Consider the following 16,362-nt stretch of genomic DNA (forward strand, 5'->3'; position numbering starts at 1 on the left):
ACATAGTGTGAATAAACCCCCTTTTCTGTAAATCTCCCCGTAACATCTAGGTGGAAGTGCAGGGTACATCACCAGCACATCACGGAACTTCGAAGCGGAAACCTCGTGGGCCCTTCGACCATGTCGACTGAGAGGCCCGCTGCTTCAGCTTCGGCTACCACAGCACCGATTGTCTTGACTAAACTCCGGGACCCTGGTGCCTTCTCGGGCACTGACAACAAGGACGTTGAAGACTGGCTAATCGAATACGAATGCGCCAGCAAGAGCAACCGTTGGGACCCGACTCTAATGCTGGCGAACATCATTTATTACCTCGAGGGAACGGCCCGTGTTTGGTTCCGAACACACGAGGAGGAATTGACCAGTTGGGACACTTGCAAGCAAAAACTGCAGGAACTCTTTGGGAAGCCACTTGGCCGCCAGCGAGCCGCCAAGAAGGAACTTTCGTGCCGGGCCCAAACATCGACTGAACCGTACGTTGTGTACATTCAAGATGTATTAGCACTCTGTCGGCGGGTCGATGACAAGATGCTCGAAGCTGACAAGGTCAGCCACATTCTTAAAGGCATCGCAGACGACGCCTTTAATTTACTCGTGTACAAGGACTGCTCGACGGTCGACGACATTATAAGAGAGTGCCGACGCTTTGAAGAAGCAAAGAGCCGTCGTGTCTCACAACAATTCGTTCGGCTCCCTAATACCGCCGCTAGCTCATCGTGTGAAGACATCCAACCGCCTGGTACCGAAAACTTGCTGCGTCTTGTCCGGCGTGAGATTGAGGCTGCGTCTCCGTCGGTTCCCCCGATACGTTCTTACGACGAGTCCCGCCCGGCAGTATCTCTGATTCAAGCTGTCGTACGCGAAGATCTGGCGAACGCAGGCATCCGTCCGATCTGTTCTGTAAGTAGCCCTACGGTCGGCAATTTCTTTCGACCTCCCCGCCCACAATCGACCTACCTCCGATACCGCGACCCAAACCAGTGGCGCACACATGACGACAAGCCCATATGCTTTAATTGCAATGGAGTTGGTCATATTTCCCGCCATTGTCGCTATCGTCAGATTTCGTCTCCTCGTCCCGCGTACGCTTACCGCCCAGAAGACAGCCGGTTCTCGCCTTTTCATGCCCGCAATGACCTGCCGCACTGTGATGTTGCTGCTCCGACTCCACACTACGATCGCCGCTCGCCGTCCCCACAGAACCGGCGTTCTCGCTCACCGATTGCCCGTCGCTCACCGTCGCCATACCCCCGCCGTCCCTCTTTGGAAAACTGACCGGTGCAGCTCCCGGAGGTGATGCTGCATTGACCAACCGACCCGGAAATCCTCTGTTGACCCTGACCACCCGACAAAACCTTTTGGACATAGAAGTGGACGGCGTGCCTGTTTCGGCGCTCATAGACACGGGGGCGCAATTATCGGTTATGAGCGCTCGCCTTTCTCGTCGTCTCCGCAAGGTTCTGACGCCCGCGGCGTCGCCTGTCGTTCGTGTAGCCGACGGCGGCACATCTTGCGTCGTTGGGATGTGCACTGCGCGTGTGAGCTTCGCCAGTCACCAGACCTCAGTTCTATTCGCCGTTCTGCCGCAGTGTCCACATGAAGTCATCCTCGGCCACGACTTCCTGAGTACCCATTCTGCCCTCATCGACTGCTCTTCTGGCCTTCTCCAGTTGGAACTTCCTTTTGTACCCGATCTCCCCACCGAGTCACAGCCGCGTTTATGTGTCGCCGAGTTTGTTCGCCTTCGACCAGCCGCCGCGACGTATGTCACACTGACCTCTGATTCCGCCATTTGTGACGGCGACTACGTCATCTCTCCTTCCCTAGACGCTCTTTTAACAAGGCAGGTAGCCCTCCCTCACTCTGTTGTGACTGTTTCTGCGAACCGGGCATGTATCCCTATTCTGAACTTTGGACGGACTCCACAGTTTCTTCTCGAAGGTATCACGCTGGGACATATAGCACCTTTAGACGCACACGACCCTGTGGCCCTTAGTATGGATGCGCCCCTGTCTTCTGGAAGCCCTGACACTAGTACTTCATTTGATGCGCATTTTGACGCCATGATCGCCCCCGACCTTTCGGCTGCTCAGTCTGACGACCTTCGTCGTTTGCTAGCCGCTTACAGCGACGTTTTCGATTTTGCTTCGCCCCATCTCAGCCAGACAAAAGTTGTGACTCATCGCATTGACACCGGCAACGCCAGTCCCATCCATAGGCGTCCTTACAGAGTGTCTGCGACTGAACGGCGCGTAATTCAAACCGAAGTCGAGAAAATGCTTACAAAGGACATCATCGAACCATCTACGAGTCCTTGGGCGTCCCCTGTGGTGCTTGTCAGAAAAAAAGACCACACCTGGCGGTTCTGCGTCGACTATCGCCACCTAAACAAGATTACTAAAAAGGACGTGTACCCTCTGCCGCGAATTGACGACGCCCTCGACTCTTTGCATGGCGCACAGTACTTTTCTTCTATAGACCTTCGGTCCGGCTATTGGCCAATCGCCGTTGACGAAAAAGACAGGGAGAAGACCGCCTTTATAACACCCGATGGGCTCTACCAGTTCAAAGTTATGCCATTTGGCTTGTGCAATGCCCCCGCAACATTCGAAAGAATGATGGACTCCCTTCTTCGTGGTTTCAAGTGGTCTACTTGCCTGTGCTATCTCGATGACGTAGTCATTTTCTCGCCTACGTTCTCCAGTCATCTAAGTAGACTCTCGGCTATTCTGCACATCCTTCGCAATGCAGGTCTTCAACTTAACTCTGCCAAATGCCGCTTCGGTCGCCGCGAGATCACAGTACTTGGCCATCTTGTCGATGCTACAGGTATACGGCCTGACCCTGCCAAAGTTAGCGCCGTTGCCAACTTTCCGACACCTCGCTCTACTCAGGACGTCCGTTCCTTGTTCGGCCTGTGTTCTTATTTCGGCGGTTTGTGAAAGATTTTGCAGCACTAGCACGGCCCCTCACCTGCCTGCTTAAGAAAGACGCGACCTTTTCTTGGGGTCCTGCACAAGCGTCCGCCTTCTCACAGCTGATAGGAATACTGACATCACCACCAGTGTTGGCTCACTTCGACGAATCTAAGCCCACAGAAGTCCGTACCGACGCCAGTGGCCATGGAATCGGCGCAGTTCTAGCCCAACGTCAGCAGGGTCAGGACTGCGTTATTGCTTATGCCAGTCGCCTTCTTTCCTCGGCTGAGCAAAACTATTCTATCACAGAGCGAGAGTGTCTCGCTCTAGTTTGGGCCATCGTCAAGTTTCGCCCTTACCTCTACGGCCGACCCTTCACCGTTATTACTGACCACCATGCTCTATGCTGGCTGTCCTCTCTCAAAGATCCCACTGGTCGCCTTGGTCGATGGGCACTGCGACTTCAAGAATACTCGTATACCGTCGTTTACAAGTCTGGCCGCTTGCACCAGGATGCCGACTGCCTCTCCAGATACCCAGTATATCCACCAGACGCTGCCCTGAGCGACTCCAGCCCGTGTGTTCTTTCCATCTCTCAACTCTTCAACATCGCTGCCGAACAACGCCTTGACGAGTCTCTACGCAAGATCATCGACAAATTGCACTCCCACGCTCCTGATCCTTCCCTCCGCCTCTTTGTGCTCCAAAACGACACGTTATATCGTCGCAGTTTACTCCCTGACGGTCCTGACCTGTTAGTCATCCCGGCTCACCTCCGTTCCACTGTCCTGGAGCAGCTCCACGACGCACCAACGGCGGGACATCTTGGCGTGTCACGCACATACGACCGCGCGCGCCGCCGTTTCTATTGGCCTGGGATGTCCCGCTCAGTGCGCCGTTACGTGGGCTCATGCGACCTTTGTCAGCGCCGAAAAAAGTTGACTCTGCCGCCTGCAGGACATCTTCAGCCTCTGGACATTCCTTACGAGCCTTTTCACCGCGTCGGTCTCGATTTACTTGGTCCGTTTTCCCTATCCACCTCTGGGAACAAGTGGATCGCCGTTGCCACAGATTATGCGAGGCGGTTGCCATTACGCGTGCACTTCCCACTAGTTGTGCCACCGACGTTGCAGACTTCTTGCTGCATAACGTCATACTCCAGCACGGAGTTCCTCGGCAACTGCTCACTGACCGTGGGAGACAGTTCCAGTCCAGGGTGATCGATGACATTCTAAGATCCTGCGCGACGCAACATAAACTGACTACAGCCTACCATCCACAGACGAATGGCTTGACAGAACGCCTGAACCGCACCCTTACTGACATGTTGGACATGTATGTGTCTGCCGACCACCGCGACTGGGACGTTGCACTACCGTTTGTGACATTCGCGTACAACACTTCCAGGCATGAGACCGCTGGCTATTCGCCGTTCTTCCTCTTATACGGTCGCAACCCTACATTGCCTATGGACACCCTGGTGCCTTCTTCTGGGTGCCCACCCACTGAATATGCTCAAGAGACCATTGCACGTGCCGACCATGCACGTCAAGTTGCTCGCACTCGATTTTCTGAGTCCCAAATCCACCAGCAGTCTCGCTACAACAGCCACCACAGGACCACCCACTTTGTCCCTGGATCGCTCGTTCTCCTGTGGTCCCCAGCACGACGCGTTGGCTTATCCGAAAAACTGCTCTTCCAGTACACCGGTCCATATCGCGTGTGCCGCCAAGTGACTGATGTCACTTATGAAATCGCTCCACTGCTGCCTTCGTCATCCTCTGCTCCTCTCCGCAAGGACATTGTACACGTTGTCCGTCTCAAGCCCTATCGTGCCCCGGACACCCCTTAATACCTTGTGTGCTACTTTTTTTGTTTTGTTTTTTTGTTTTTTCATGTATCCTTCGTTCACCTGCACCGAGTCGGTGCTTTCGCCGCCGGAGGGTAGTGTTATGAGCCAGTTGTCCGGCACACAAAGAAGATGCAGAAGCATAGAGCCGAAGAGACGAGGAAGAGGTTAAACTGTGGTTCGCCATCTTTGTTGTTGTTGGCCAACATTTAGTCTTCTTGTACATAGTGTGAATAAACCCCCTTTTCTGTAAATCTCCCCGTAACAATATGGTTCGCATAAATGCATGTTCTGCAAGCGTGGCTGTATAGCCTAGTGGTTACGACGCTCGCTTTGGGACCGGAGTTACGCGGGCTCGAATCCCGCCTCGACAAGAAAGTTTATTTTCTTTGCATTCTTGGTAGTTTCTTGCTACGCACTACAAATTGCGGCTCGCTTAAGTAGCTTCGCTGTTAAAAAGGCAATACAAAGACAGTGTAGACAGCGCGTGGTAATATCACAGGACAAACTTCACTTGAAATCTCCTTTGATCCTGAATAATCTTGGTCGCTGAAAGCTTGGCACTGCCGTATGCGTTGCACTCGATAAATAATCTGTCCGAAGCAAACCACGGAGCCTTCTTGGAAATTGTAGCGAATACACCGTTCTCCGGCCAATCACATTCCCGTCTATTTATTTATTAGTTGTAAGCACGTTTGGTCAGTTGAACCATATGTACAGTCAAGATATTGCTTCATCCAGCGTGATCAATCGGTTACCATGCCCTTTTATTTCAATATTTATGTGTAGGAGTGACGGAAGTAAGACACAAAAAGTACGAGGTCAGCCACGGTGACGCCTCGCTCGATGTTATATTGTGGGGCCAATGGACTAATAGATAAGACAAAGAGCGGCCAAAGAATTCGGCACAGACACTTAAGACTGCTTACGTATGGGAATGCGAAAGCATTATAGCGTTTTTAGACCTCGGAAAGTCATGAACGTGCTCATATAATACACTAGTGACGTGGCGCCACCTCCTCCCCATTGGCTGCGCCGTCACGTGCCCAATGACGCACGGACTAGGCACACCTTTAGCGAGCCATAAACGTGGAGCCGCCGTGGCGTTGGGGAGGTGTGCTCGTCTTACACCCCGCAGCCTCGAGTTCGATTAGCACCCAGACCGAAATATGCCAAATTTTCTTTTCAAAGCCGGTAATTTAAACTGCTTACAGGAATCTCCCTGATAAACCTTACGTCAGTCCGAGCATTGTTTGACGTGTTTTTCCTCTTAGCGCCGTCGGGCATTTTTGGTACCATATTTCAGTCACGCCGACTGCGACGGATTTTCGCGTAACGGGGCACATAAGGCTTTCACATTAATAAAAAAGGAAACAGTTACGAAATGTACACAAAAACCTCGAATAAGGGCGAAACGATATTTAGGCCCGCTCAGTTACCGTATACTCTGGTGTATAGTAGCACCCTTGTATAAATTGCACCACCCAAAAACAGTCCGCTTTACGTAAAATGCTACATATAAGATGCACCTTTGTATAAAACCCATATCTTATACAGAGGCGCGCCTTGCAACGAGATAGTAACGGATTTGCAAGTATGTGCCTTCCCCACACGTTACATTGCCAGAACACAAAGAGCACACACAGATAATGCTAAGACGTAACTCTAAGACAAATATGGCGACCGCATCAATATATAGCGCAGATGGCATGGCCGCTAGTGCCACCCTCTACTGCTATTGTCGCTTACTATGTTAGTGGTAATTTGCGGGGCGTTCAGCAATATGGCTTCTGGTACCTGTCAAGCGCACGTCTCTTCCAAGGCCGATGTGCTGCTGACTTTGGACTTTGAGATTAGTCGAGTCATGCAGCGTCTGCTATCTTCATTAAGGTAAGTTTCATATATTTCATTAACGCGTCTTTGTATTAGACGCACGCCCCAAAATTTCAAAAGTAAACACGTATGTAACACCGGCACATACGGAAGCCTGTTGTCCTAAATATGCCATTGCAGTTTAAATCCCCCTCTCTCTCACTGATGGCAGCTAGTAGTGGCTAGTGATTCCATGTTACAGAAACACGAAGTCACACGCACACACACACACACACAAACACACACACACACACACACACACACACACACACACATATATATATATATATATATATATATTGTCACGACTACACGACTAAAGAAGACAATGAAGGGATGGACACGAGCGCAAGCATCTCGCTTTCCGAAGAAGATAAAGTTGGCGCGGACAATTATTGTTGGGCCTTGAATATAGAGCCTGTGTTTGTTGTCGCACCACCGTTGTTCTGTGTGCAATTCTTCGCATCTTGCGACACTGACGGAAGTGCTGGGTACTCACTGATGTCCGGCACTCCTGTGCGGAGTGCAACGTCCAGTTCAAAGACGCAATCAGTTCCTCCAGTGGACACTCCTGTCCACCGCTACAGTCGCCGACTGTGGGGCCTCAGCGCGGAGGTAATCTTCTTGGAGAACTCCCCACCAACCGGGCCTCTACCTAACGAGATAGCAACCGCCGGACCTTCTCAGGTGACTCTGCAGCATCCTCAGACTCCCGAGACATTCCATGGTGATGTTTACGAGGACGTCGAAGATTGGCTCGCGCAATACGAGCGAGTCGCCAAGGCGAATTGGTGGACTGCAGAAGAAAAACTTTCACGCGTCTACTTCGCTCTGGCAGAGAACCGGGAAGCCGTGGTGCGAGAACCACGGCTTCCTAGAAACACGTGGTACGAGAACCGGGAAGCCACACTGACTTCCTGGAATGAGTTTCGACAGAAGCTTTCCACCACCTTCGCAAACAACGATCGTCGCGATTCTGTCGACCAACTAATCGAGTCGCGCATCCAGAAACAGAATGAGAGCGTCGCCATGTTTGCGGAGGACATGACCCGCCTGTCCCGCCGCGCTGACCCAGAGATGCCGGAAGCAAAGAGAATCCGCCATTTGATGCGAGGCGTCAAGGAACAACTTTTCGTCGGTCTTCTTCGCAACCCGCCGACAACCGTTGCGGAATTCATCTCGGAAGCTACGTCCATCGAACGAGCACTGCAACAACATTGCCGACCCTTCGATCGCCCAATCAACGCCTCGAGCAACGTTTCTGCTCTGGCTGCCGACAATGAGCTTCGTGAGCTCATCCGGGAGGTTGTTCGTGAAGAGATTCGCACCCTCCTTGTGACCCCGCAGGAGTCAGTCGGGGCTTCTGTAGCAGAGGTGCGACAAGAAATCAGGCAGGCATTCTCGTTACCCGAATCCCTCCCGGACCAACGGTCTCTGAGCTACGCATCGGCTGTTTGTCGTCCTCCAGCAGCAGCCTACAACTCATCACCAATGGCTCGTCCTTTCAACGAGCCGCCATCCCCGCCGTACAACGCGCAGCCACTGACCACGCAACCTAGTGTACCTGTGGAAACATCGGCCTACTTCCCTCCGCAGGCAGCTGCAGCTTGGCCGCAGAGGACGCCCACAAGTCGACCATTTGTTCGCAGGACGCAAATGTGGCGCACCGTCGAACGCCGTCCTTTGTGCTTTCATTGTGGAGAAGCCAGCCACGTTTACCGTTTTGCCCGTATCGTGACCCCGAATACCAGAGCTTTCCACCCACCTTTCCTCGAGTTCCCTTCGAAAACAGGTGCTACAGTGGCGATGTTGCTCCACAAGGACATCCATTCACTCGTCGAACCTGCTCTCCGTCACCTGCACCGAGATCTTCGCCGCAAGGTCGCAGTTACGCCGATGTAGTCAGGGGCGGCAGGTCCCCTAGCCCTCGTCGGGGAAACTAACAGATACGACCTTTGGGGAGGAGGTTTCGAACCGTCGAAATGCTTCAACACCCCCAACACTATCTGTGCAATCGGGCAATATGCCTCTGCCGACCCCAAGGGAAGTCGTAAGTGCCGACCTCGCTGTTTTCATAGAGGGACACCCAGTAACTGCGTTAGTAGATACTGGGGCTGATTTCTCAATAATTAGCCAGATAGCCTTAATAGTCTTAATAGCCTTAATAGCCTCCGATAGCCTTAATAAAGTCAAGACATCATGGACTGGTCCCCACATAAGAATGGCGGGAGGTCAATCGATGACCCCTACAGGCAAATGCACGGCCAGAATTGATATTGGTAGCTCGACGTTTGTTGCAACTTTCGTTATATTGCTAGAGTGCTGCAGAGACGTGATACTGGGAATGGATTTCCTGCACGAATACGGCGCTATTATAAACATTCCGGACAGGTCGGTCACGTTTTGGATGAATGCAGATTTGACCGTACCCTGTGACGATCAGCGACGTGAGCATTTACGAATCTTTGATGACGATGTGACCATCCCTCCGCACTCAAGCGCTCTTGTGCCTGTAACATGCGACTCGCCAAGGTGCTCCAACATGATCGCCGAACAAATTCCTGGTCTGCTCTTTAGTCATGGCGTATCAGTTGCAAGAGGTGTAGTTGACATTATCGCGGACAGACGGACGTCCCACTAACAAACTTTAGTCTTGAACGCCAGCATCTTACAAGAGGTATGGCAGTCGCGTACGTGGAAGAGCTGAATAAGGTTACCGACTGCATGACTGTTGCACAAGACGATTCTCCCGGTCTGCCGAACGTGCCTCTATCCATTGATGTCGGCCCAAGTTTGCTACCTAAACAGAAAGAAAGACTCCTCGAGCTTATTGATGAGTTTCGGAACTGTTTCTCTTCGACGTCCAAAATTGGCCAAATGCCACTGACCAAACATCGAATTATTACAGACGAAACGGCCTGACCCATACGGCAAAACCCATACCGGGTGGCAGTGCGAGAACGTGAAGCGATAGAAAACCAGGTACAGAAAATGCTTCAAGATGACGTTATTCAGACGTAGAAAAGTCCTTCAGCATTGCCGGTAGTGTTAGTCAAACAGAAGGATGGCAGCTGGCGCTTCTGCGTCGACTACCGCAAACTCAACCAGGTCTCTAAGAAGGACTAAGAATGATGCGAAGAATGGCACACAGAGCGATGGTGGTGCGACAACAAACACAGGCTCTATATTCAAGGCCCAACAATAATTGTCCGCGCCAACTATATCTTTTTCGGAGAGTGAGATGCTTGCGCTCGTGTACCTCCCTTCATTATGTTCTTTAGTGGCAATATATATATATATATATATATATATATATATATATATATATATATATATATATGTGTGTGTGTGTGCAGAATACGTATCGTACAGTTAACAGGCTCCTTCTGATAGGCCTACTGCAAGGATATTTCACTGGTGATAACATGGGTAAATAAGTTGTACGTACTATCGAAGCACTCAAAGCAGAATATAGGGCCTGGTGTTTGCGTAAACTTCTTATTAATGACGTTTATTGGCACCTAAGAAGATGATGCATGCAGCTGTAGGTTAGTGGGTCTAATGATAATCCTTACACGTCGTCTTAGAGATTTTCTACGCGCTACGTGCGCTACCAAGTGGAATGAGTTCCACATTTACTTTCGCGCTTTCCTCTAAGGCAATCACACAATTAGCGAGGCTTGAATTAAACGTCTTCGATCGTGCGAGTGCGTTGGTGGCCAGCAAATTCGCTCAGCGATCGATGCCGCACTCTGGGGACTCCCGTTCAAAGGATTCCTAACCCAACGAGCACCGCCCATGAGACCATTTAACTGCGTCCACTACTATACGCAGTAGCTGTGGTAAGATCTCCCTGATTCAAACGTTCTTGATGATGAGCTGCGACGGCATATTCAAGGTGCGGGCAGCTTCGAAACGGGTGAGGAGCAAGCCTCTACTTGAAAAGAAGGTTTTAGTGAAAACTACACCTTCGCGGCTGTGCTTGAGAACTCCGCGCACTCACACGTCTGCTATCCCCTGAACTTGCTTTTCACCAAACCCGAGGGCTGGTTCTGGACGCCTTCAAGTTCTCTCTCCACCATCCGCTTAAGCACGGGCTTTTTGGCCAATCTTTTTCGGCGAGTAAGCGCCATAGAATGAGCAGCACCGAGCAAGCAAGCAATCCTTGCGCCCTGCTGGACGATAGCCGTCCTTGAAGACTCCTGAGCCGTCGTCAACATTTCAGCGTCCATGGCCAGGCCGGCTTCAGCCGTCACAAAGGGTACATTGACACTTGGTGTGCATTTTTTTTACTCAATAGTGTCCTCCTTTACTTCTTACATCGCTTGACCATTAGTTTCCTAGAAGAAAAGAAAAACTCCCTCTATGTGTAATTTTTTTTTTTCGTTGAACGTTTGTGTGAAAGTGAAGACGGACAATTGTTGACATTTGGGGATCAGTTGCGTTATAGAAGAAGCAAAAGTGACCCCTAATGGTCGATGCGGCTTTCTGTGATAACGTTTTCAACCATTCTGTATCATGATCGAAATCAGTAGAGCTATTATTACTGTCTCTGTGCTACTACCACCGAAGTATCAGTATATGTGAACGACAGTTTTATGTACGGAATTGTTTTCACCTTTCATGGCGTAAGACGTGGACAGCTTAATAAAAGGCATGATTGTAAAAGGCTGGTTCAAATTGCTCTTTGTTCCGAAATGTAAGGTCTATGTTGTGACCTTCCTAGGTTTCTTGTTATTTGTCACAAAAATCAGTTTTGATTTCTGTAAGGTGACATTAAAGTAGGCAGATAAACTATGACCACCTACCAATGGCATTAATTCTAAAAAAAGTGTCAGGGCATGGGAAAGCAAGAACGTGTGTAGCGTTTAAGGAGACCTAGACAAATGCTCCATAAGAATAACAATAGCAGTCATCGATAATATAGAATACACAAGCTGAGCAAGAAAAACAGTTCTAAGAAAACGTCTTTCACAGCTCTGCCTAAACTAGGAACCACTTGTAGGCACAATGACTGCTCAAGATTCGGCTCTTCTAAACATAGCGTTGCTGGGCCACCTGTGCTCAAGGCATGCACATTATGGCATTTCACCGTAAAGGCGCTTTTGTGAACGCCTTTGTACTTCGTATAATAAACCAGACGAACAGATGCGCTTACGATTATTTCATTTACATAAGTCTCATACGATTTGTATGTTGCCTCTTGTATGCTGTCGTTTTGTATACCGTCTGCGTTGCTATGGCTGCAATGTGAAATAACCCTGAGAAGTATTTGCGGAAACAGCTTATCAGTTCGCAACAAAATACACCAAGTTTTTGTTAAATTACTTGTAAATTGTTTATTCTAGAATGTTGTTCATCTATTCATTAAATGTGCGCTTAGAGACGGAATTGTCTTCGAATAAAAACATCAATTGCTACCGAAGAAGCTGCTAAGAGCCCATGCAAGTGTGTTTCATGTATTCAACGTTTCTTCTGTGAAATTCTTTTCTGTGGTGCTCAAACGACCTTCGTAATTTTTTGTACCCCGAGCTATACGCGCTAGTTTTGCAACCTTTTGAGATGAAACATGTGGGTTGTTTTATGGGATGTTGCTACGCAGGCTTCAGAACATAAACGGAGTTGGAATTCTCCCATCATGACAAAAACAACCGAACACGTGCCGTTCTCCGAGTGTTCTGTTTAGATTATTTCTTTCTGGGTCGTACAAAGGTAGGGAGGGGCTACTATCGTAAGCACCACATGCTTTCCGCTTAAATTAATGAACATTCGAAAGCATTTGTTACGATTGCATCTCCTTGTGCAACCGAGTTGCATGAACGATTTTGTGCGACCGAGCTTTTTACTAACTCAAACACAGTTCCATGTGCTATTTGTAGGTACCCGTAGCTATACCACATAGAGACGACGCTGTTTTTACTATTTCTGGATGGTAAAATTGCGGAGCTGGTAATTGCACCGATTGAGGAAAGGAACAAGGTTCTGTCCCCGTATGTAAGAGTCCAGTTAACAATTCCAATTCAAACAATTACACGCGTCACCTTCTGCTTTATCGGCACGCCAATAAAGCATGGCAATTTCAGTGCCAATGTCCAATATAGACAGCTGCATCGAGTAGTTTTGGTTAAATATTGGAGGCTTATTTTCAATTCAGACATGAAATGGCTGAATTGAAAATAAGAATTGAAAATGGCAGCACGATAGCATCAATGTAACATTAACTCTGCTTGAATCGAAATACGTAGGTGTTTTCCTCAATGAGACCATTATTTCAAGAAATGAAAGTCGTACACATCGCCATACTTTCTGCCACGAATACCGTACGTTTTCCTCAAAATACTTGTTTTCTAATGTGTCTGAGCTATGTTCAAGTCATTCTGGAATATCGACCTGAGATTCATCGATTGAGACTTGCTCGCAAAGCGTCCTCGTCTTAGAGAAGTAATGGTATCGGTAACCAAAGCAGATACCTCAGACTCACTGTCATGAAACAAACATTGCGATGAAGACTGTGTACTATTTCAAAACGCTGAAACTCGCGTTGAAGAAACATTTTTTTTTCAGCTTTTCTATTTCTCCCAGTGAATAGATCACGAGCTCGAGAGAAATTGTAGAAGCTTGGCACATATCTAGACTGCAAGAAGCATGTGTTAGTCATTCGTTTATCACTTTGAATGACAGCGAAATTAACTTGCTCAACAACAGAAGATAGTGTGCCGATTATGTTGCATTTCTTAATGTTCTTGTCATGTAGAACGTGTGCTATGTTGCCCATGCACGGTGATCATGAGATGGCTCTCGAAGGTGTATGTACGTGCTGTGTTAGGAATAAAGTTTAGCTGTCAGTCTGCGCTGGTCTTTGTGTCCTTTCCTTGTGCTCGTTTAGTGTGCGCAAATTTCCCACATTAAGGCCTAGATTTTTCGCTGCGTTGCCACAGATATTCGCAAGTGCCTGCAAATCTCTTGTATTGTCCGCTAGAAGCGCTATGTCGTCCGCATACATCAGTCCATGGACCTTTTGTTGCACCATTTGTTCATTCCGCATGTAGGGTAAATCAAACCATACTTCGCTGGTTTTCAGTCGTCTTTCTATGACCTTAACATACAGCGTGAACAACAACGGAGACAGAGGACATCCTCGCTTCATTCCTTGGTGAATTCCCACCACGTCATTACATTTTCCACATTCCCACGCAACTTGTACTTGGTTGTCTCTATATATCTCCCTCAGCAGCTCTACGAAATCGTCATCTATGCCTTCCTGCTTAAGAATATCTCATAACAATTCCCTGTCTATGTCACCATCGGTTTCTTTAAGATCTTGAAGTGCTATCGATAAAGGTCTATTCTGAGCTACTGAAATCTCTGTGCACTAATTACAAACAAGCGTCTGCATGACCCGAACCCATTCTGTAGTTCCCCCAGTACATCATTTTTCTCCGCCCCCTTCGACAGTTCTAATTTTATGACTTGCATAAAATTAGAAATTATTCCACAAAACTGGCCTGTATGAGCTTGTCTTAGCCTTTGCCTTGTCTTAACCTTTGCCTTTGTAGATGAGGTTCATATTGCTTTTACGCCATCCAACCCGAAATTGGTTCGTTATTATCACTTGCTCTGTGGAATTAGCCAGCAGTGCCTCGCTCTTTCGACCTTGTTTTTTGATTAGCTGTATTGGGCTTTCACCGAATCCTCCTGCCGTGTTATAAGGACATTTTCCTCCGTTTTTTTTTCAGTAAAAGCTTTCTATGCCAAATTTTGATCTCTCAGGCTTCTCTGTTGTTGGTTGATCTGTTTGAGTGTCAACTACCCTTTATTTCGTGCAGAAGTTATGCGTAATAACATATGTGACGTACCGCAGCTCAGCGTCTCCTTCGCAGTGTTACGGTCTTTATTCCTTCTAGTAAAATATAATTATAAGCCTTAGGCGCGCATCGTGGTATTAGGATTTACAGCGTATACTGGTTTAGAGTAAACAAAAGTTTTGCATAGTTTTAGTGGCTGCGGGCGTAGCTGCGTTGAAAATGAACTTATTCGCAGAAGATCGGGCACGTACATATTTGACAGCGACTGTGCCATTGAACACCTGTATTTCATTTGTTCTGCACAGATTTTTTTAATGAATGGCTTTCCAGCCAACGTCATGCAGTGCTTACACCTGGTTAATTTTCAGGAGAGCCATATCATACATGGTGCATTAAGTATAAGAACTGAACTATTATGTAGTACGTCATTATTATCACCAGTGAGGTGTAATACATATATAAGCAAATAAAGGATAATAACATTGCCTGTGAAATTTTACTCAAATCTCAGGACAACTTCAAAACTTCGCCTGTTCGTCTTGTGTACGTTCCTATGCTTTCTAGGAAACTGAAAGGGCGAAATTCAAGGGTGAAATTGACCTATGGCACCAGGGCAGAAAAGGGAAGGTGTGGCTTAGTTGGAGCAACTGAAACGTTCAGCTGCCATTGTGCTACTCACGCACAAGGAACCACACTTTTGTATTTTATTTACAGGTACTAGACAAAGTGATAAATGGTGTCAGTGGACGCTGGCGTAATCACGACAACACCAGCGTACCGATATGGGTCATAAACGATTCTAAAAAGGGAACATTTCTGCAAACACTCACGGTCCTTCCTCGTGTTTCTTCAAGTGTTAAAACACGTTAAATTTAGGGTAGGAGAATATTCTCACAGAATTACTGAAGAATTGCACCAGTAAATATATCAAGGTTCAATATATTATGATATATATATATATATATATATATATATATATATATATATATATATATTCAACAGTAGAGTTAGTCAAGAACAGAACAGCAGAATGCTATAGTAACTTCGGTGATTGTAGCCGAAAACAATGTCTTCTTGCACAACTTCATGGGCATAACTCCAAAAGTGTGTGGTCTGCGATTGGCATCGTTATCTATTTTTACACGACAGGCTACATTAACACGTTCCGGTGTCGTTTCGCATAATTTCCAATACTCCTCTGAGGGAAGGTATATGGGAATGGTTCAAATGATAAGACACGTGCGCTGCATATTCAGGATAGAATGCTTATGTTTCGAGGTACCGGTTTGTACTAAGCAAACAAGTTTGTGGAATAATTTGGACAGCCTTCATTTGCACCGAAGATCATGTGCGCAAAAATTCTGCTTTGATATAATGCACATATTCTCAGTGAAATACCTTGAACTGCATTCCTTTGTAAGAATACTACTCCTGGGGCTGCAGCCAACTTTTCTACTTCTGTGCCTTTTAATTGCAGAGACTGGACGCTATTTATTTTTGTGGTACGTTTCAAGCTGCACAAGAGTCGCACAAACACGCATTTTCTATGACATAGCTGAAGAGACAACAATATTTCTTCGTAAAGTCTTCATAAATATTCGCCTTAAGAAAGAAATCAACTTTCAAAACACGTTACCTGGGTTTATAGTCTAAAATATAATAAACCTAAAGTGCAAAAGAAGTTTGGAAGCACGTTCGCATGTTCACGAAACCAGCCAGCTAATTTTTAGGAAGAGATTGGTACAGTAGAAGGAAACGAAACAAGAACCGTAACTAAATGACCTGCATTTCGGAATATGCCATCTGGCGGAAAACCGCCAAACTAAGCAGCGACAAAGTGATAAAAAAAATACCGGCGCCGCTGGCTTCGAACCTGCGAACTCACGATCGGGGTATCGGTGACCTTGATCCGTGGTTG

This window comes from Dermacentor silvarum, chromosome 3 (assembly GCF_013339745.2).
Source record: "Dermacentor silvarum isolate Dsil-2018 chromosome 3, BIME_Dsil_1.4, whole genome shotgun sequence".
Classification (NCBI taxonomy): Eukaryota; Metazoa; Arthropoda; class Arachnida; order Ixodida; family Ixodidae; genus Dermacentor; species Dermacentor silvarum.